Source organism: Pocillopora damicornis, chromosome 6 (genome assembly GCF_964200805.1).
Source record: "Pocillopora damicornis chromosome 6, jaPocDami1.2, whole genome shotgun sequence".
NCBI lineage: Eukaryota > Metazoa > Cnidaria > Anthozoa > Scleractinia > Pocilloporidae > Pocillopora > Pocillopora damicornis.
In genome coordinates this window covers 4,282,501-4,305,368 of record NC_142675.1, presented here as the reverse complement: position 1 = coordinate 4,305,368, position 22,868 = coordinate 4,282,501, and the positions used below count along the sequence as shown (strand labels likewise).

The 22,868-nt window shown below is 37.9% G+C and overlaps 2 pseudogenes; one reads left to right on the top strand and one right to left on the bottom strand.

Moving 5' to 3' along the window:
* Positions 1 to 4,350: 4,350 nt before the first annotated feature.
* LOC113664836 (uncharacterized) lies at positions 4,351 to 5,687 on the top strand (annotated as a pseudogene).
* A 1,207-nt stretch (positions 5,688 to 6,894) lies between these two features.
* LOC149043522 (G2/M phase-specific E3 ubiquitin-protein ligase-like) lies at positions 6,895 to 8,062 on the bottom strand (annotated as a pseudogene).
* Between the last annotated feature and the right edge of the window lie 14,806 nt (positions 8,063 to 22,868).

Below are 22,868 nucleotides of genomic sequence, written 5' to 3'. Positions count from 1 at the left end.
AAGCAGCTGGATCATTTGAGCCAGTTTAGTCACTCAAACCAGCAATACAATACTAGGCTAACTGGATAGTTTTAGGGTTAGGGTTAGGGTTAGGATTTTCAAGTAGGCACACGCAGTTGTGTGGATATTGTGGTACATGGAGTTTAGTAGAGTGTAGATTTTAGCAGTATTTGCCAGTGTTGACATATTTATAAAATTATGGTTCCAAAGTGCGTGTCACTGTTGAGAACCCAAGAAAATCATGAGAAAGTCGCCGATGGATTAGCCATAAAAATAAGCCCAACTCTGAGTCAATGCCAAACCACAAGAAAGTTGTGAAACTCGCGCCAATGTAAAAAAAAAAAAAACAACAACTGAGGTTCGAAGTATGGGTCGCTAACATCCTATGAAAATCATGGGAAAGTCGAGGAGATTGGTCATGGTACCAACCAATGCCACTTTCCCATGAAAATCAAGAAACCTGTGGTAACTAGCCAACATATGCTAGAATGACAATCTTTAATAAAATTCATATCTAATAAGGATGTGTGAAATGGCCAATATCGCTCTTGGCCGAGATACTGGTTTGCCGTGTTTTGGCAGTTATTTTGGCGAATATGGTTAAAATCAAATCCGTGTAAAAACAGTAAAATCAACGAGTTATTGAGGTTCGTCAACATAGGGAGGGTCCTCTTAGTCTAGAGAAAAACTTCTGCCCACGGCTAAAGGCGTTAAATTAATAAATTGATATATCTGGGCGGCATATCAAACAGCAACACTAAACTTCTCCTTTCTCACAGCTTTTTCCCCTTTAACATCTTTGCTAATTCCATTTTTTTTAAAGTAAAAACTCGTTTTGGAGGCATAAAGGTCCCTAAAGCAACGTTTCAAGATTTTATGGCGATCTTGTGAAAAACATGTAGTTCCAGCTAGTTTAGAGGGTTTTGGCAGCTATTTACACAAAAAGTGGGTAAAATCAGCCCAAATTTTACTGAGAAGACTGCGTTTTAGCTGGAATAAGTGTTTTCACATGGATTGTATCCCTATTTTGTTAAAGACATCGTGCTTTTGAATGTAAAATAGGCTGATTTTTGCCAAAAAAAAAAAAAAGTGTTTTTCAGGTCGAATTGAGCGCTTTTGTCAACTTTTGCGTAAAATTTGGCAAAAACTCGTGCGTTCTGCCGGATTTTGGTGTTTTTAGATAGATTTCATTGCAATTTTACGAAATACATGTAGTTTCAGCTAGTTTGCAGCGTTTTGGGCTTGAGACCGGCAAGAGTGATGGTAGACACTCTTAGCAGAGATAATTGTGCTAGCAGATATTAAAATTTCACCTGTAAAGACAATAAATTAATTGAACACAAGAAAAAGGAAACTTGATAAAAAAATTAGAATAATGGCGGGGAGAAAAGAGGGCTGCACTAAAGATTATGTACTTGTGTTCTTGAAGCTGAAAATTAACAAGGTTCCTAACAATTTTTGAAAATCACACAAATCCCAAGCTATATCCAGGGGTTTCTCTTGACAAAATTAACTCTTAAAACAAATTGGGATTTTACCTTGGTCCTTTTTTTTTTACTTTTTATGTACATTATTTATGTATAAATAATGCTCCCCTGACCCTCCCCCAAATTTCCAGAACAAATGGAAACTCTTAAGAATGATCAAGCTTTACCTTATTATTTAAAATTTTTACATCTTGAATTATCAAGTTATCACAGAGGATTTCTTGGTACTTTAACCTGTTTAACACCCTAAAAGAAGTGCACATATATACTACACACAATCAGCCCAGTCAAAATGTGCCACAGCTGACAATTTGGCTGCCTGCCACAATATAGCTGCCGCTAACTTCACACTTTTCACACTTCCATTCAAGACAAGGTTCAGCCTCTGCTGCCTATTACTATCACCAGCTTGCCTTCCACTCAAAAACATTTTGACTGAGCTCATCCATACATACATACATAAGTGGGAGATTAGGTTACATGAGCGAACCTGCACTATTGAAAGAGATCAATGAATTACAATTCAAAGAAACATTGATAAATAAAATAAATCAATAGAAATGACAAAAGTCAAACTAACAGCAGACAGTACTCTTTCAGCCTTCTTGACCTGAGCAGTGCAGTGATCTTCAACTAAGTGCTTAATTTGGACATAAAACCAGAACTTGGTATAGCTAAATATTATTATTTTTCTTTTAATATTCCCACTCCAGCTGATGTGTATTATTTGAATTACAAGTCTTATTAGCATGCAAAATCACCTACGGACAAGGCACACACTTTGGACATAAAAGCAGAACTTGGTATAGCTAAATATTATTATTTTTCTTTTAATATTCCCACTCCAGCTGATGTGTATTATTTGAATTACAAGTCTTATTAGCATGCAAAATCACCTACGGACAAGGCACACACTTTGCACCAAAATAGCTTTGCATCAAGTACATTATCTAGTACATCATTACCATCTTCAGGTATTTCTAATTTACTTGTGAAAATCACACAAATCATAAGCTATATACAGCATACAATCAGCAGCAAATTATTAGAAAGGAATGCAGTAAATTTTAATAAGAATATTACTAAGTAGTTAAATAACAAATAGCCCAGTAAAATTGTGCCCGTTGCCAGGAATTTGGTTCTCAATAAAATTAGCTAAAATAGCCAATCTTGAGTTTTACTGCTCACTCAAAATGGGCTGGCAGCTTACAATTTGGCCGCCTACAATGAAGTACCTTCCGCTAACTTCACATTTTTCAGACTGCTTTTCAGGAAGAGGTTTGGCCAGCTTTTCTACTCAAAAACATTTTGACTGGGCTGTGCAAGTCTTACCTAGCATATAAAAAGCACCTTCAGGTAGATTACAGCAAAGCAGACTTTGTACCAAATGCTCTGCATTAAGTACATCATTAACTTCTTCAAGTATTTCTAGTTTACTTGTGAAAATCCCACAAATCACAAGGTATATTACATTATACATTCCAGTTGACAAAGCAATCAAGGGTAATTTTTTCATAATGGATGCAATGATCTTCAGTATCAAGATTATTTGGTACCTAAATAGTAAAATGTTCGAGAGAAGAAATAATCATAAACATTTTTTCTTTCTCATCAGCATCGACTTCCAAAAGTAATGGATAATGACCACTTAAAACAAAGAAGAAATAAATCAAATTTGTGATTTCACAGGGCTTCAATACGAAACAACTATACATATCTTTTATTTCCTACCACTTACAAGTGGCAGGAATGGCTGAAATGGCCTTCACGTGAACACAACAGAATCCTATGCGTGTGTAACCATGTAGAACTATTTATTCGGTATCGAAATTACATCCCAAATGTCATGATATTTGACTGAAACTCAGCTTACCCATCTTTCGTTTAGACTTCGAAACTTGCTGCTTTTTACCACCGTTTCAATGTTTTCTTGTTGTTCAAAAGGTGGTAGGGCCATTGCAGACCGTGATTTTTTTTTACTTGAGAACCAGATCACAACACCCAAGCCTTTTCACGCTAAATATTAAACTACTGAGATTTCCTTCGCCGCCGTAAGCCGCCATTTTATCTTTCCCTGAATACTAGTTCCCAAGCTTCGAGCCCGAAGGTCTCAGACATGCACTGAAATTATGATATTCGTTATTTCAGGGCCAATTTAGAAATAACGGTAATCGTTATCTTGGTGTCGAGATCATGCTGATCACAACTGAACGCACATTTACCCCTTTCCTCCGCCATCTTGAATGTTGTAAGACAGTGGAACCGAGTCCTTCTCTTTATTTAACACGGTAAAGAGCATTGGTAAAGAGTGCCACGAAATTACTATATCCATAAATTTGGTGCCAATTTAGAAATAACGATAATCGTAATTTCGGTCTCGAGATCATGTTGGTGGGCAGCAATTTCGTAGTGTAGCATAAAAACGGCCATTACGACAAATTAATAAATACTGCTGCAAAAAAAAAAAATTTATTGCTTCAAACAAATAAAAGTTGCTGCAAATAAATTAAAGTTGCTTCAAATAAGTAAAAGTTGCTGCAAACAAAAACTAAAAACCTCTGTGGGCGCAGTAGTCGGAAGAGACTGGCACGAGTTGTTTAATATAATGGCGGGAATGGCGATGCAGTAATGACTAGCACGAGTAAAGATGTTTTGTACCCATTGCGCTGCGGAAGTTCTCTCCATAGCCGCGAACTTTTGTTATTCTTGTGGTAAAGAGCTTAATGAAAAAGCAGATGAGCCAAAATCTGAGATGAGTGGTGATTCGTCTGCAGTGTCAGCAAATGATTTAATAACAGAAATGTTCCATCGCGGTTACCGTTACGATGTTATTGTTCATTTACTCGAGAAGAACGGCTACAAGATGCACCTGTGAACACTTAAAAGAAGGCTGATTGATCTAGGACTGAAAAGAAAAGGAAAAACAGAAATGGACAAATCCGAGATTGAATTACTTATTAGAAGAGAAACCGAAGGTGCAGGAAGACTTGCAGGTTACAGAAATATCTGGCATGCCTTGCGTTTAAGACACCATGTGCATGTCCCTCGTTCCTTGGTTGCCCGTTGGATGAAAAAAATCGATCCAGATGGCGTGCAAGGCAGAAGAGCCAGACGTTTGACGAGACGAAACTATCTATCTCCGGGACCAAATTTTTGCTGGCATGTAGACGGTAAGTTGTCTACCAGCAAGTGATAATTTTATATCAGAAATCTAATAGGAAGAACTACGCATTATAGCTAATAAGTTTTTTAGTTATTTCATTTTATTTAGGTTATTGGTAGAATAGAAAGCTTTCGATTCCTTAAAAACGTAGTAATATAAATTTAATAGATTATGTATTGCAGCTTAAAAAAAATCAATGTGATTTTCTGTGTCCTATATGTTAAAAAAAGTATTTTACTCTTACCCTAGCCACCCTGGTTTTTTTCAAAAAACCCATTGATTCATTCTACCATTTATCTTCAGGATATGACAAGCTCAAGCCATATGGATTTCCCATTCATGTTTGTACTTGTGGGTATAGCAGGAGAATTCTTTGGCTTGAAGTGATGAAATCTAATAATGATCCAAGGGTTCCAGTAAAGCTTTATTTAGACACAGTTCAAAGTTTGAAAGGTTGTCTAAGGATTGTAAGATCACATTGTGGAACAGAAAATGTGACCTTGGCAGCCACACAGTGTAGTCTTAGAGCAACACATGAAGATGAATATGCTGCAGAAAAGGCCCACAGGTATGGCTCGTCTCCAGAAAACCAACAGATTGAAGGTTGGTGGCTTTCCTGAAACGTAGCAACTCTAGCTGGTGGATTTCCTTTTTCAAGGATATGTCTGAGTCTGGGTTACTCAATTTGGTTGACACTTTTCAATTGGAATGTTTGTGGTTTTGCTTTGCCAAAGTAATCTAGGCTGATCTTGATAAAGTTAAAGATCACTGGAATAGCCATCATATAAGGCATTCAATGCATGACACAGTCTCAGGAGTGCCAGATGTCTTGTTTTTTTTACCTGAGTATTCAGGAGCTACTGATTGTCTCATACCTGTAACACAAGCTCAAGTAGATGAAATGGACCAGTAAATGTGAACTTCCACAACATACAGAAGAAAATGCAGAATATTTTGAATATGTTATAGCAAACAAGAATTATCCAACCAATGTAAAAGATGCTTTTGATTTGTTCCAATATTTTATTCACCTATAACAACCTTGATCCAATGCTTGACATAATGAACTGGAAATGTCTGAAAGTACATTCATTATCTGTAAGAATGATTTTCATAAACCCAAGAAAAAGATGTGAGGTACACATTGTCCACCCTGATTCTGTTGCATTCCTTGGTTGTCATTTGGCACCTGTAAACAGTTTGTTTCCCAGATTTAGGAAAACCAGTGTATCAAACTGAATGTTATTGAAATTGAGTTCATAATTGACATTGATTGTACTGTTATTATGAGAATAAGGTATGGTGTTTAATATATCATCTGGAGCAACTTCAGAATACCCAGCCACTCATTTACATGTCATTGAATAAGAATAGTGTCTATTGTGTTATGCCTCAATCTTCAAAGCCTCCCAACACATGTTAGTGAGGTGGACCAAAGTGGCCAGGTATTCTGAAGTTTAGCCCATCATCTCTTAAATTTACTAGCATGCAATACCCATGTAACTGTAATGAAGTGAGCATGTGACTAACACATACAAATCTTTCAGCAGAGTGAATTTTAATCGGCATTTAGAAATCATCTATTATTTCTATAACAATAACAGGAACATACCAAAATGTAAAATGTATCACTTCTTAAAGATTTTTAGTTAAGAGATAATAATCCAACAAAAATATTTTTTCTAAATGGTGAACTTGTTTTTCATATGTCCATCAAACAGACAAGCAAATTTAACAAATGAGCACTGTACTTCTGAATCAGTGTTTGTAGCATGTGCTCATACTTCTAGTGTGAACAACCTCTTAATAGTTCAAGTCCCTCATCCCTCTCCCATAACTTTTCTTTTAATCCACCATTTTCAACAGTAACACTGGTGTACCTTAACCCTTTAACTCCCACAAGTGACCAAGACAGAATTTCTCCTTACAATATCAATACAATATCAGGCAGACAAGTGATGAGAATAAAGGAAAGTATTAAAAAGGGGATTATTAGTTGATCCAATACCAAATTCTCCAAACTAACATCACAAGAACTATATGGCAGACAGTAAGGAGGATTACTAATGAGATCTTGGGAGTTAAAGGGTTAACAATAACTTTTATATCCTCCAGGAATTTAACTCCATGGTTTGATCTTAAATATGTAAAACAGTTACTGTTGGTACACTAATATGGCTGCCCTGTTACATGAATGACAAAGATCTAGTGTCAGTTTTGCAGGTTTATGGAGACCACAGCTCCTTACACCATTCCAAATCCCTGACAGTCTTGAATGCAGATGATCATTTCATTTTTGAACAACTCATACTCCATGTAAATGTTATTAACAGGAAATGTTATAACATTAACACAGGTATTTGCTGTCATCTTTCTTCCTACTGGTGCTTCATGATCAAAGACAATTTTAGGAGCAGTGCTGAAACCCACTGCAGGGATGTTTGTTGCCCCAGTAATGAAGCTAAGAACACTTCCAAGGGTTAAAAGCAAGTCATTCTTGTCACCAACATAATGAACAAGTCCATTCTCTACTTCTTCTAAAAAATGGTTAAAATTTACTACAATTGCCTCTTCATGGTCTCTCTTGATGTTTCTTACAAGGGAGAAAGGACAGGTTGAAAAATCTCATCAATCAGTTCTGCACTTAGCAACTTCAGATTGCCTTGTAGTACTCTCTTTGCTTGATTGGGATGTGAGCGTAAGAGATTGAGAACTCCATGCAAATCCAGACCCTTTATAAACTGATCCAACTCTACTTGACAGCATGAAACCGCATAGTGAAGAGCCACATATCTTACCAATTCTTCTTTATCTTGAGCATTGACAACTACCCGGTAATTTACAATATCCAGCGGAAAATATCTCTGGGAAATTGAAAGATGCCTCCTGTACAAACATTTCAGGGTTGGTGATTGCTTCAAGTTCTCCTAACTTTATTCTTACTTCATAATCAGGAACTTCACTTCCTGATGGGTGTACCTGGTTCAAATCTCCGAACAAAATGTATTCTGTTACAGCTCTGGAAAAAACTTGAGGACCCGGTGAACCTTGTAGCAATGCCATTGCTACACACTGTCCATACAGATGGTACTCATTTTTCTGAAGCAGAATCATGTTATGAAGAAAAGTTTTTTGGCCATCTTCTTGCATCAACTCATTTGATACCATACGATACACAAGGCAGAAGAGCTCATGCCTTGGCCCACCTTCATCAATTGCAGATTCTCCAACTAACTGGACCTTCACATGTACGTTTAATTCTCTGGCTCTTTGCAAGCTTGATTTGAAGTCCTTCCATGCCCATTTTCTCCTAACTTTCACTCTGAGATACTCCTCCTTGTGAAAGCCACTTGCTATCTTTAAAAGTTCCTGTGTAAGATAAATCAAATCCATCAACTTATTAAAACCCAAAAATCATTGATTATACCCTGATGTGATTAAGGCTTGAAGGACTTTTCACAAACAGGGTATTTTCTCATCTTCTCAAACAAACAAATGGGGAGCAAAAAACTACATGTGTTGAAAAACAACTAAGATCTACATGTACATTTTATGTTTAAGTACCTCTTTTAAGATCCCTGCATCTATGAGGGTATTTATTTTGGTATTAACATTGGAATACTTTTTTTCCTCATCAACATCATCACCACCATCATGACCACCATCATGGATATCAGATTCCAGGCAAGATGCATACTGATCTTGCAGTTGTTGGACATCAGATGTTAACTTCACTTTGTTCAAGAGAATTTTAGCACATTCGTTTATTGATTCCTTTCCTTCTTTCCATGCATCAACAATGTCTGAGAGAGGTAAATGTTGGAAAAGATCTCTTAGGGATAACCCCGTAAAGACTCATCATGTCAATCGCTCAGATTTTTTAAAGAAAACTTGGCTTTCTAGACAAGATCTTTAGTAAAAAGCAATTCTTTTTATTTGCAACAAAGTTTATAAGGATCTCATGTCAATCGGTCTTATTTATTTAAGTCAAGTCGCTTGATAAAAAGTCAATGCACAACGGTGTTGTTGTCACACAATAACTAGTTCACGTCTGAAGCGGATATAGTCATTGGCGATGTTTACTTCGCTTTATTCGCCTTGAGATCCTTATAAACTTTGTTGCAAATAAAAAGAATTGCTTTTTACTAAAGATCTTGTCTAGAAAGCCAAGTTTTCTTTAAAAAATCTGAGCGATTGACATGATGAGTCTTTACGGTGTTGTTGTCACACAATAACTCGTTCGCGTCTTAAGCTGTTTATAGTCATTGGTGATGTTCACCAATGTTCACCAATGTTTATGCTTCTGTTTGATGTTCACCAATGTTCACCAGTGTTTTTTTACTAAATATCGTTTACTTTTCTGTATGTTTAACTTCTAATAAGTTGTATTGGATTCAGGACCAACTCGCCGACGTCTCTACTTGATTTTATACGTTGGCGAGTTGGCGTTGGTGAGTTGATCCGTTGGCGAGTTGACTAGATACCTTTCTGAGGGAGCAAATAAGTAAATCAAGAAATTAAAATTCTGCAAGTTTTGGCTTTAGCCATCTTCTCTAGGATGACAGTAGGTATTGTGCACTCACTGAGAAGTAGATCTTAATGCTTACTGGTTCAGTGATCGAGCTTGTCATGCAAAGTATAGGAAATCTATAATTACAAGACATTGCATTATTAACTGTTGATTACCTGACCATCTTCAACACAAATAATATCACATTCTTGTACGTCTTGTGCATCACTAATACTTGTACTAGTGGTTGTACTGGTAATTCTGGTAATTGTACTTGTACTTTCACTTGGATAAGGTAAGTAACTTGAGACAACAACCTGAGGTAACTAGCAACGAATTAATTTGCATTACACTTCAGCACATACACTATAAAATTGTAGTGGTATACCAAAAATCACACAAGCAAACAAACAAAACCAGCTGAGCAAATGATTAACATCAAATGAAAAGAGGTAAGGGCAAGATTCATTCAGAATATTACAGGGAATAAAATAAGCACATTAGATCATATACCCATTTTGCACTATATAAATAATAAAGTCATTAAATAAGGCAGTCAGGCGAGCGGGTTAAAAGATAGAAAAAGAATTAACAATGCATAGCTACTGAACCAAAGCAAATATACTGATAGAAATTGATCAAGAGCAAATATTCTCTGATTATAGTATATACCTTGCTTGGAACTAAAGTTGGGGCACTTTTTGAAGACCTTTGTCCAACACTACCATCAGATTCTTCAACTGACTGACCTTCAGACTGATCTGAGGAATCAACGCCATCCGCAACGTAACTCAGGTAGTCAATGTTACTGCAGAGATAAAAACATCGGCAGAAATATTGGACAAGATGGCGGCCGCGCTTGCGCATTTCGTCCGTAATGGCGTCCAAACAATGTAAGAAACTGTATGGAAATTTGTAAAATTTCTAAAATATAACAATCAGGAGCTCATGGTCCCGTCTGCTCTCGATCCAGACATATTCAGTACTGATTCTGCTATTCATCAAACCTCACAGGGACTCGATAGATAAAAACCACTTACTTCCCGAGCCAGTTCTTTTGTCATTGATCGTTGAACTAGGTCGCCACACAGTTCTTCAAAATCCGTCGTTCTCCATCCCAAACACTCGCCTATTACAGGAAAGTACATCAATAAAGTCAACTGCTCTCGATCGAATTGACTGCTACAGAGTTCGAAGCGTCCAAATATCCTGTAAAATTGCCATTTCCTCCCATCAAAAAACTTCCCAACGCGCCAGAATATCCCTTATTTTCCATGTTGAGTAAGTGACGAGACGCCATGTTGAAAACTATGACTGAAATAGTTAAACACGAGCAACGCTGATCTTCGAATCGTCGGCCATATTTGTTTATGACCTTGCAGGGAAATAAATTAGTTCTCAGGTCCTTTTCGGAATAAAAATATGCCAGGCATTGAATGCAAATTCAGTAGGGGAAAGTGATCCCCAAAAAAAATTCTGCCTACTGAATTTGCATTCAATGCCTGGGTACTATTGCGCAATTTTTCCATTTTGTGGCGGAGGAAAAAAACAAAAAACAAAAAACAAAAAAAAAAGACGACAAAAAAACAAAGGCATTTTATGACCGGGCTACCACAGGTATCCCAGTAATGAAAGAAATACATTCAGTTGGATTTAAGTGATTATAATTCAAATTTAAATATCAATTTCAACTGAGCAATGACTCGGGATACAGAAAACAAGTCATTGATTGCATTATATTAGGTGGCTTGATCCAAATGAGCCAAGAAAGCTTTTTTTTGTTGTTTTGTACCTAATCAGAAAAAAGCCCCATATTCTGTAATTGTAAGTCATAAAGTGAACTTCAGTACTCTAACTATATTCAATAGACCTTACTGCAGTTTTCAACACCACCTTGATGGGTTGGTGGGCAGGCATGACCTTGCAGTATTTGTATGAGAATCCAATGTCAAATAATCTTTGTGAATTATATTAGGTGGCTTGATGCAAATGAGCCAAGAAAGCATTTTGTTTTTGTTTGGCACTTAATCATAAAAAAGCCCCATATTCTGTAGTAGTAAGTCATGGAGTGAAATTCAGTACTTTAACTATATTCAATAGACCTTACTGCAGTTTTCAACACCACCTTGATGGGTTGGTGGGGAGGTATGACCTTGCAGTATTTGTATAAGAATTCAATGTCAAATAATTTTTGTGAAAGTTCTATTATGATAAAAATATCAGTAATATGGCAAACGTAAGCGCCAAAAGATTTATTTGCAGGTCATCTTTTCTTTTTCTTTTCATCAAATAGAAGATCTGCAGTGCTCAAATTGTATAAGTCATGGTGCGAAACACTCTTCTTTGCAGATCGAGCCGTGATCGCCGCCATATTGAATTCTCTTGATATTCGATTGCTCCGGAGTGTAAGGAAAGCGTACTCCGACATCCGTCAGAAGGAGGTCATCTCGGGTACGCGGGTAGATTTCCGATTACGAAATCCGAGCTCGACCGATGTTGTCTTCGTGATGATAGGGCCTTCGCAAAACAGAGTACAAACGACCAGCAAAACAGAGTACAAACGAACACGTGCTTCGTTTTCGCTCATGACTTCGTGTTAACCGTAAGATATTTGCTTTTTTTTTTCGTTGCTTACCTTTATTACAGACTCCACAAAATTTCTGCGATGCCTCCTTTTCACGGATGGCCGATTACAACTACAACATAGTAACACCTCCACGAAATCTGTCAAAACTGAAAAAAAACTGATTCTAAGAACTTCCCGTTAATTGAAACTAAGGGATCCTCGCAGCTAAGAACACTACTGAAACGAGTAGTTGTAAATAGGACCTGAAAAAAATTCAGGCCCGTACGGGATTTGAACCCATGACCTCTGCGATACCGGTGCAGCGCTCTACCAATTGAGCTAACAAGCCAACTGGGAGCTGGTCAATGAATTGGGTCCAAATAAACATCCAAAACAAGTAGTAATAAATCTTTTGGCGCTACATAAACAAGTAGTGTTCTTAGCTGCGAGGATCCCTTAATTTCATCTCTCCACCGTAGTGCAAATATGTGAATTTTCATATATCTAAAATCTTCATTCACTTGGATGTTTATTTGGACCCAATTCATTGACCAGCTCCCAGTTGGCTCGTTAGCTCAATTGGTAAAGCGCTGCACCAGTATCGCAGAGGTCATGGGTTCAAATCAAATTTACAACTACTCGTTTCAGTAGTGTTCTTAGCTGCGAGGATCCCTTAATTTCATCTCTCCACCGCAGTGCAAATATGTGAATTTTCATATATCTAAAATCTTCATTCCCGTTAATTGTTTATTAAGATAATCGTCGAAGTGAAATATATCTATGTAGTAATTTTTATCTATGTGGAAGTCAGCTAAAAGAATTTTTAAAATGTATTCATGAGAATCTGTTTCTTGTAGATCTTTCCCTAAGTACGCTCTTGCGTTTAGAATTGAAAATCCTCATCTAAATATTGTAACAAATATTATCGTAGAATATTTTCAATGATGATCATGGCACAACGCAGATAGAGAAAATGTAATAGGTGAGACAAGTCACGGAATATCCTTGTCGACAAAAGTAATATCGCCTGCTACATTATATTCAAACTTAATCTCCGTCCAATCGAGGTAATTTACAATTATTTAATCAATTACCATATTAGAAATAACAATATATCGCTTAAAATATGAACGTAACTGTGTTAAATTTATAATTTAAAATCCTCCTTTTGACAGATTTCGTGAAGATGTCATTACGATGTAGTTGTGATCGGCCATCCGTGAAAAGGAGGCGTCAAATGTATTTTGTGGAATCTGTCATATAGGTTAGCAACGGGAAAAAATGCAAATACCTTAACGCTAATACAAAGTCATGAGCGAAAACGAAGTAAGTGTTCCTTTCTACTCTATTTTGCGGCTCTAAAATGCGAAATAGGGCCTTCATGACAACATCGGGCGAGCTCGGATTTCGCCATCTGAAATCTACCCGAGGTGACCTCTGGCGTTTTAACATCCTCCTTTTGACAGATTTCGTGGAGGTGTCACTATGCTGTAGTTGTAATCGGCCATCCGTGAAAAGGAGGCATCGCAAAAATTTTTTGGAGTCTGTAATATAGGTAAGCAACGGAAAAAAATGCAAATATTGGAGGCGAGCGTGGCCTAGTGGTTAGGGCGCTGCACTTGTAAGCCGCAGGTCCCGGGTTCAAGTCCTCCTCCCTGCCACTGGATGGATTTGTCTTCGGTGGCCCCGAATTCAACTCCTGCACGCTTTGTAAATAGCCAACTGGTCTGCCTCCTACCAGTTGGGGTTTTTAACGAGTTTCTGTTCATTTACGATATCTGTTTCCTTATTTACAGTGTCCCCAATTAGCACAGCAGTGCTAAAATACACTGACACTTAAATAAAGTTATTATTATTATTATTATTAAATATCTTACGGCTAATACGAAGTCATGAGCGAAAACGAAGCACGTGTTCGTTTCTACTCTGTTTTGCGGGTCTAATATGCTAAATAGGGCCTTCATCACGAAGACAACATCGGGCGAGCGCGGATTTCGTAATCGGAAATCTACCCGAGATGAACTCCTTCTGACGGATGTCGGAGTACGCTTTCCGGAGTGTAATACGATATACCGCTGATAATTGTTAGCGGGCTCGAAATGTCCTTGATTTCTGGCGATGACTTATTCGGGAGTATGGTTTCCTGATTTCTTCTTTGTATTTCCCAAGAGTAAACTCGAGATCCTTTTGCCATGTGAAATCCCTTAGTACTTCTGACTTGTCGGAATAAAGGAGCTTGTATCCTAACACTTTGTTGCTCTTCATTAAACTGGAACTGAAGCGATTTTGCTTCGCCACTGCTTTAGTTTTTAGTACCTCAGAAGTCGCGTTGGAAGGTACTTTTAAAGGTAAACTGCTTCCTCTCTTTGTCGGTAGCTCTCCATCTTTCCATATCATCTCCCCAATCTGTATTATAACTTCACTTGCTTCAGTATTTTTGAAGCTCGGGGCATTTCCTACAGCCTTCTTACAAAACTTCGAACCACGTTCCTCTGCTTTCCGCTTTCTAAAGTCTTCATAGGATAATTTTCGAGATTTTGGCTCATCCGCTTTTTCATTAAGCTCTTTACCACATGAATAACAGAAGTTGGCGGCGCTGGAAAGAACCTCGGCAGCGCAATGAGTACAAAACATCTCCACTTGGGTTGGTCATCACAGCATCGCTATTCCCGCCATTCTGAGCCATTCTGAGCCATTCTGAGCCATTCTGGACATTGAACTGCTAGTGCCAGTCTCTCTCGATTCCTGCGCGCGCAGAGATTCTTAGTTTCTGTTTGCGGCAACTTTAACTTATTTGCAGCAACTTTTATTTGTTTGAAGCAATAACATTTATTTGTTTGCGGCAGTTTTTTGTTAATTTGCCGTTATGTTTGCTTTTATTTGTCGGAGCTTTTACTAATTTGCAGCAACATTTGTTAATTTTACGCAATGTTTTATTATTTTTGTATCAATATATATTTGTTTACATCCACATTTATTTGTTTGCACCAATATACATTTGTTTGCAGCTGTCCCCTGTGGGTCACCGTACCCCTCAGCGATACCATTGCAGCGCTCTACCAACCGAGCTGACGATTTTTTTCAGGTCTTGTTTCAACTACTAATTCAGTAGTGTTCATAACTGCGAGAATCGCTTATATTCGTGATATGTGATAAAAAACGAACTTGCTATGATCGATGCAAATTGGTGCGGATGGAAGTCTGTGGAATCCTTAGAGGCGCTAGAGAAATGGACCAAACGAACCGAAATCAAAGAGCTCAAATTTCCGTCGAGATCAATCTGGAGCATTTCTTGCCAGACAACAAGAAACCAGTCGAGGGCGAGCCCGGGTGCGCGTTTATATTGTTGTGGCGAACAACATAAGGCAATTAACTACAATAACGTCCAAAGCATTGAAGAAAGGAAGAAAATACTTGCCGATTAGAGCTTGTGCTCCAATTGTACTGGAGCCCAACACCGAGCCAGCGATTGTAAGAGCAGAAATACTGGCAGTGTTATTCACCCTGTAGTAGTCAAAAACATGGGCAGATATAACTTCAGAGCTCTGTTGGACAGTGGTGCTAGCCATCCCGTGTTTCGTCAACAGCGATTATTTTAATTAAAGCTGAAGTAAAGAGTACGAGTTTGCGCCAAATCGCCATGCTTACAGGCGTTGAAACCCACTTCCCGATGGAATTGCAAAATGATGGCTAAAATGGGACAGTACCGACTGGCTGGACAGTACCGACATCTGAAACTCCTGCTGACCTGAGGAGCCAAGGTAGCAGTGTGAACGAGGCGGAGCCATGGTGGAACGGCCGGCCATGGTTGCCCGACCCATTTCACTGGCCTGCTGATAATATGACAAAGGTGATGGATAAAAGCAATGCAGAGAAGAAGGTTCAACGAGAACTTTTCGTGCTTGTTGTCGATGCAAACGATGACTTTGACACTGTACTCAAGAAGGTCAGCTTTTGGAAAGCCATTAGAATTTGTGAATGGATCTCGCGGCTCAATCATGATTCTCGTCACCCTTCCGCGAAGATAATAGGACCTCTTGTGACTGAAGAAATTCAGCAAAAAGAAATGTCCTGGATCATGGGAGCGTAGAGCCAAGGGGCAAAGACTGTCAAAATTGCCCGTGAGCAGGAACAACTGAGTCTGCAACTAAACACCGATGGTGTATTGGAATGCTGAGGACGCATTCAGGGTGAGTATCTGATTTACTTACCAGATTCTAATTCTTTCACAGAAGAATAGTGAAGCAAGCTCATGAGATAACTCTCCATGGGGGAGTCAGCATGACTATGGCTGAAGTACGAGAGAGATTCTGGGTGCAAAGGCTTCGATGTCTTGCCAAGAGAGTAGTGAGGTACTCACACTTTCCTCGTATCAACATTATCTTTATTTATTTATGATAAAACTGGGGCGATAAAGTGATAATATCTCTCCAAAATCGTTTTTTTGGACACTGAAGCAACCTTTTGCCATACATTCCTTTCAAGCGAGTTGCAATGTTTTGCCCCGTGGCGATCCCAGAAATCTGTGTACAAACGCAAGGATCCGATTACAATTCATTCTGACTGACTATAAATATGTGAAAATCATATACGGGAACTATGAATAAAGAAATGAATATGGAAGCGATCTTTGCAGTAATGAGCACCACAGCGGCTGTGTGCTGCAAAGGCAGGAAGCTGAGTTATCGTAGCCCAGCTTTTAACAACCTGGTGTTGAATAATTTCTGTTGACATGCATGTTTCTTTTTTTCTTTTTCTTTTTTTATTTCCAGGGTGATTTTGGAGCAGCTGACACTGTGAATTCATTTAAAGATGAAAGACTTATTACTTTTTACACAGGATTCCCATTTGTAGCATGGACTGAAGAAATGAGTCCACCTGAAATCAGAGTCCAACGTCCTCTTTGCTTCTAGTCAAGGTCCATATCACTAATAGCAAGCATAGGCATCCTGGGAGTGTAAGGTGAAGGCTAAAAGGGGACTTTTTCCTCCCTCTTCCTACTTCCATGCAGTGGGCATCATTGAGACGAAGGGGGGATGAGGAGGGGGGGAGGTGTTTACATAAAGACTGCAAATGTCTACGCTACCTCCAACGGTGGCGGGTGCTTGCAATTTCAACATGTATCTGTTACCCACGCCAATTCATACCTTTTAGTGATGGAGTTTAGAGTCAGTAGTGTAAGTTGCGGACCCTGTACCATGTAGGTATTTCCTGGATTTATGGTCAAGGGTGCTAAATTGACCAGTCATAATGCTAACTCGACTAATTATAGTGCACTTACTAACTGAGAGATGATAATAACTGAGGGATAATAAAAATGTTTAACCTTCTTGTTCCTTTTGACTGTTCTCAAGATCTTAGCTTTGTGTGCTTCGCATGAAACAACTTGTTAAACCGAAGACTCTCTCTTCCTGCATTAAATGGTATGAAGTCTGAATTAAATGAGGACTAAATTGAATAACTTTTATGGTTATACTGGATAGAGCATATAATAAAATATGTTACTGATAAAAATATGTCATTTAACTTAATGGATAATCACTTGTATCCTTTTTAATCTTCCTGTTTTTCAATTTGTGCTCTTGAACAGTATTTGAGACTACCTCAGCCAGTTATGCCTGTCAAAGGGCCTTTAAAATGGTTGTAACATTTTGTCGAACCACGATTTATGAATTTTAAGCTCAAAAGAGACAGTTCACCTCACACCACACAAAGATAATTGTTTAAACTAAATACTTTCTGCTATGCATGTTTTTTTTAATTTTGAAACGAGACACTTTCTTTCCGTACTTGTCAAAAGGCTCACACTTAAGGAACAATACCACATTGAAATATCTATTGAATAAAATGAATAGTAAAAAACGCCGCCAGGGAACTGAAGAAAACTGAAGCCCTTTAATGATTAACGCACTTGAGCTGGGTAAACAATTACTGACTATTTATCATCAACTATCTCACCTTCACATTTACCTGAATCAACAAGGATTTCCATCATGGAAAGGGCGAAAAAAATTAACCCTTAAGAAGCCTCTTAAGGATGCAATCCAAAACTTACACTCCTTTTTTTTAAGCGTCTTTTTCTACAGTCCCTTTTTCTAAGGCGACTGTGTTTTGCACCTTGTTTGCAAGTTTTTTGGCGACCTTTTTCCAAGACTTTAATTTCGCGACTTTTTTTCCGCGACTCTTTTGTTGCGACTTTTACCGTGGGCTCAGAGCACAGCACGTGCGGTAAATGGCGTCGTCAACATCATCGTCAACGTCGTCAGCCACATAAAAAACAACGAAAGAGCTAAAATGACCATAAATGTAAACTGAGAGCAGTTTATTAGCATTATTGAACATCAACAGGACCATCGTCACTGGCCTTTAAAACAGCTAGGACCTCTTTTTGAGCAGCTTCAAATTGCTGCCTTTAGCCCAAGTGAACTGGCCTAGCCTTGTAATGGGAAACAACCGTGTAAAATACATTATGCACAAGATGAAAATCGAAGAAAAGGGCGACCAAAAAATATCCTCTAAAAACTCAAGTGTTGGTGCAAACGCGGGGTTAACGCTTAACTGCGGGTTTTGTTTTGTTTGTGTTTTGGCCCGCAAAATTCACGATTACATACTTTTCCGTCCTTACCATCTACACGAGAACAGTGAAGCGGTTCTCAACGATAGCAATCTTTTGTTCTTGTAATCAGACCTCGTGTAGGGAGTTCAAATTGCTATTAACCAAATTTTCTCTTTTTAATTTCTTCATGTGAAATCTGCTGTACTTTAAATGGAGAATTCTCACCATGGTTAAGCCGCAACTATTAGAAATTTTACAACCTCAAGATAAATAAGAATTTGAGACAAAAGGATTAACAAAAATACAGATAAAATGCATAATTTTAGCACATTGACAGTCTAGACAGTAAGAACCATAGCTGGGAAACGTGATAAAGCGATTCATTGTTTTAAGACGACAAAACTACAGCTTACGGGCTTGAAATTGAAGGTAAAAAAACGATAGGCAAATATACCATTATGAAATATAAGCTTAAGCTTACTGTCATTTTCAATAAATGATTATGAAGCTACTGAAAGTTCAGCAGCTCGATAAAAACGGTTTCATCCGAAATATCATTGACTTACACCTTTTGCTGTTCATTTACGCAAAATGTACATTCATTTACGTCAACAGTTGAAACTATACGGCAAATATACATTCATTAGCACTTCAATGAAATTCATGAACGCGAACGAACTTTCAATAACGCTATTTGCATGTGTATTAACATTCAATAGCATCAACGGATGAACAATTGCTCAATTGTATTATTGAATGTCTCTAATACGCAATTGGTTGTCATACTATGCAATTGATTTTCTATTGGTGTTAATGATCAATCATTACGCGAGATTGAAAGTATATTTGTTATGTTTGATTGTCCAAAGGTGCAATTGTTCATCCGTTGATGCTATTGAATGTTAATACATATGCAAATAGCGTTATTGAAAGTTCGTTCGCGTTCATGAATTTCATTGAAGTGCTAATGAATGTATATTTGCCTTATAGTTTCAACTATTGACGTAAATGAATGTACATTTTGCGTAAATGAACAGCAAAAGGTTTAATGTAATTAAGAGGTTCTAGTCGGAAAACAAAGAAAGCGGCGTCATTCCATAATTTTCATAGATTCTGGGACCTCCCTGGGAATCAACATTTTTGACGCTTGATATTTTTAGTTAATACTCGAAGATTTTGTATACTATCGATCCATAGACCAGCTAACCATTCAACATTTGCATCAGAGTTAGTACAATTTACAACGTTATGTTCTCTTATAGTATTATTACAGTTATGTTCTAGTTATGACAAGTTATTCTCTTTCGGACATCCTAACGAAAAAGTACTCGAAATAACTTTATTACGGGACATGAAAATGCCACATGCGGACAACATAATATAAGTGATAGAACTGTTGCTTTATCTTTACTTGTTATGTGCTTTTCCCACACTAGTCAACACTAGTCAGGTAGTTTGAGGCAATAACTCTGGGATTCTTGTTTGTGGAATTGACTTCTAATCAAAGAATTCGCTTCGAGAAGCCGTCTACTGCGGCGTGAACGAAAAAGCCAAAGGGTGCGAGCTTATCCCATCCGTCAACGTGCCATAAGAAGTTTGGCCCAGGGGTGACATATCTTCGTCGCTTTAGCGTACGTCTTTGACGACGCTCCACTCCTTCAGGGTCTATAACGCGAAGGGATTTCATAACAGTATCTCTTCTTACTTGCAAATTGTACTTTCGCCTCAAGCACCTCGTTAGTTGACGACTGCCCATAAAGGAACCACGCGAGTTCTCCAATTCTTCGAGAATAGCAGCCACTATTCTCTCAAGGGGTGATTCATTGTAACATCTCGCCCTTCAAGTCCCAAACGTTGTAAAATTCGTTTTAAAGTACGCACTGAGAGTACTATCCCATGTTGTAAAGCTAAAAAACTAGCAATTTAAGCGTTAGTAAATCCTTAAGAGAAGTAGCTTCTTGTTGTATTATCCCTCTCGACGCCAGAATCTTTCTTCAGAGGAGGTGTGTAAACATGTAAAACACACTGTGATAGACATAGCGTGTTTAGAAGGACGCTAAGATGTAGCAACCTGTTTCAGAACATAGTAAACATTAACTAAAGCAATACTCACTCAAATCTTAAATAGAATGACTAAAACCATTAAGGATCAGGGACTTTCCACTAACTGAAACATAAAGACGCACATTGACGGATTTAAAATTTTTTTTTCACCTTTTGAATACTGAACACTGAATTAAGACCGACGACAGAATTCTGTAGTGAGAGCTATGATTCCGTGAAGTGTAAAACCTCAAGTCTTAACTCTTAAGTCATATTTTATAAGTCTGAAGTCTGAAGTCCCTTCTTGGCTTTCGTAAAAAATAGATAATACTTTGCGTTCCAGTGCGTACTAAAGTATGTTTTTTATTCAAAACATGCGTATCGCCAATGCATACGAACGAGCAGCTGGAAAATACCCCGTCAGAAGTTTCTTTTGACCAAAGGAAAACGCGCAAGCATTTAGTTTGATAGGTAATTTAGTGTTATCAACTGGGTTGAAAACGTAAATTAGCCACCGTCAAAACTCTGACGAAGGGCTAACGCTCGAAACGTCAGCTTTTTTACTCTTTACGGTGGCTAATTTACGTTTTCAACCCAGTTGTTAACACTAAATTACCTGCTATACTCTCCCACCGACGCAGCACCACAGTTTCTTTAGAAACTTACCTCTTTATTCATTTAGTTTAATGTTTGGTGTAAGGTTGTTTTTGAGCCTTTTCCGCGATAGCCGAACACCGTTAGATTCAATAAGAGACAAACTTGTGACACTAATTTATTTTGATATTGTTTATTGCCCGAGTGTTGGGACGACATGGTATAGTGCAAGTTGTACGAGGAATGGTTGCACATGAGCTGCGAGGGATTTAAGACTGCCCCGGAGGGCAAATGGCTCTGCATTGTCTGCAGATCGCCAGACCTTAGACGTCTTCGTAATTGTTAAGGTGTCATTTCAGATCCCTCAACAGTTAATAATCGTTAAAATTAGAAAATAAGATTGAGTTCGATGAAATAGTCTCCTCTTTTGTTAAGACGTAGACATTAATGTTGATTTGCATTTGAAAATAAGCTGAGAGTTCCAATAGTTCAGAGTAGAAACATTTTTACTTATAATGGCTTTACGAACGACTCGTAGTAGGAGTAGTTACTTCGTTCTTGTTCAGAAACTGTTTCATGTTATTTAATAAGAAAATCAGACTGAGTTATTTTTGTGACTGGACACAACAATCTCCACTGTTGTTATGTCGTTTGTATCAATGTTGATTCTCATCACAAGAAGCAAAGATTTATTGTGAAAATTTTAATGGTTTGAATGCAGTAGTTTGTTCGCATCTAATTCTTGCGTATACCGTACGACTCGCTATAATAAATGCGCCAGAATTGGAACAAAATGGCTGTTTTTCTCTACCTTTGTTGAGGAATGTTGTGTTGTGATTGAAAAGAACATCGACAACAAGCTTGCAAATAGAATTAGTTACCAAATATGATACAAATGATGCTTAAAAGCAAAGTTTGGTAGGGGGGTCCAAGTCTGCGAAGGGGGACCATATCCGCTGGCGGATTTGGACCGGGGGTCCAAATCCGCTGTAACACCGGTATGTTCACTTGCTAATAGAAGCTTACAATCATCACAAGCATCTTTTCAACACCAAGAGGGGAAAGGTGACTAAAAAGCTGGTGTTTGAAAGAATTTCAGAATATTTCAACACAACTGAACACCTGTAACAGTTAATTTCCTCTCTTTAACCCTTTCACTTCCAGGAGTGAATGATGAGTAATTTCTCCCTATAATATAAATACATTATCAAACAGAAAGATGACGAGAGAGAAAGAAAAACATCAACTTGGGGATATTGTCCATTATTCTCAGAGCCAAATTATAAGAGAAGTATGGCATAGGGTTGGGAGAATTGACATTGAGATCTTGTGAGGGAAGGGGCAAAGTTTCTCAGCTTCTAATGAGCAGTAACAATGTTCATAAGGTGCACCCTCCTCTGTGCTGCTTCATGACCTCGTGGTTCTTGTTGCTCACTTCCACCATCTTCTCCACCATCAGCATGACCTGGTAGGAAATACTCATTATCAATATCCTGGTTCAACAAGGGTAGCTGTACAGTTTCTAAATTGTATAAACCATTTTTTGTTTGAATATTTCATTTCGCCAAAGGCTACTTGTCCATTTGTATTTTAAACTAGACGCATATTTGCGTTCACCCGGGATTTCTGTTGGAAATAAAGTTTGTTTTTTGTGCTTGCATTTGCCTAAGTTTGTTTATCTCCTGTTTATTTTTCATATCCCTGAATTTTTTTTTCTCCAATGATATTTTTTTCTCTGCTGGCTCCATTGCTTTACAGTATTGTTTTTTTTTCTATGTTTAATCACCAATTTTTTCTTTCCTTTCTGTCAAATACTTTACATGAAGAGTATTATATTTCTCTAGTATTTTTCTAATGGCATCAACTAGTGAAGCCATTCCATTAATGTTTTAGTGTACTGAATAGGGGACGTGTCTCTTTTACTATAAAGCAAGGAGGAATACGTACAT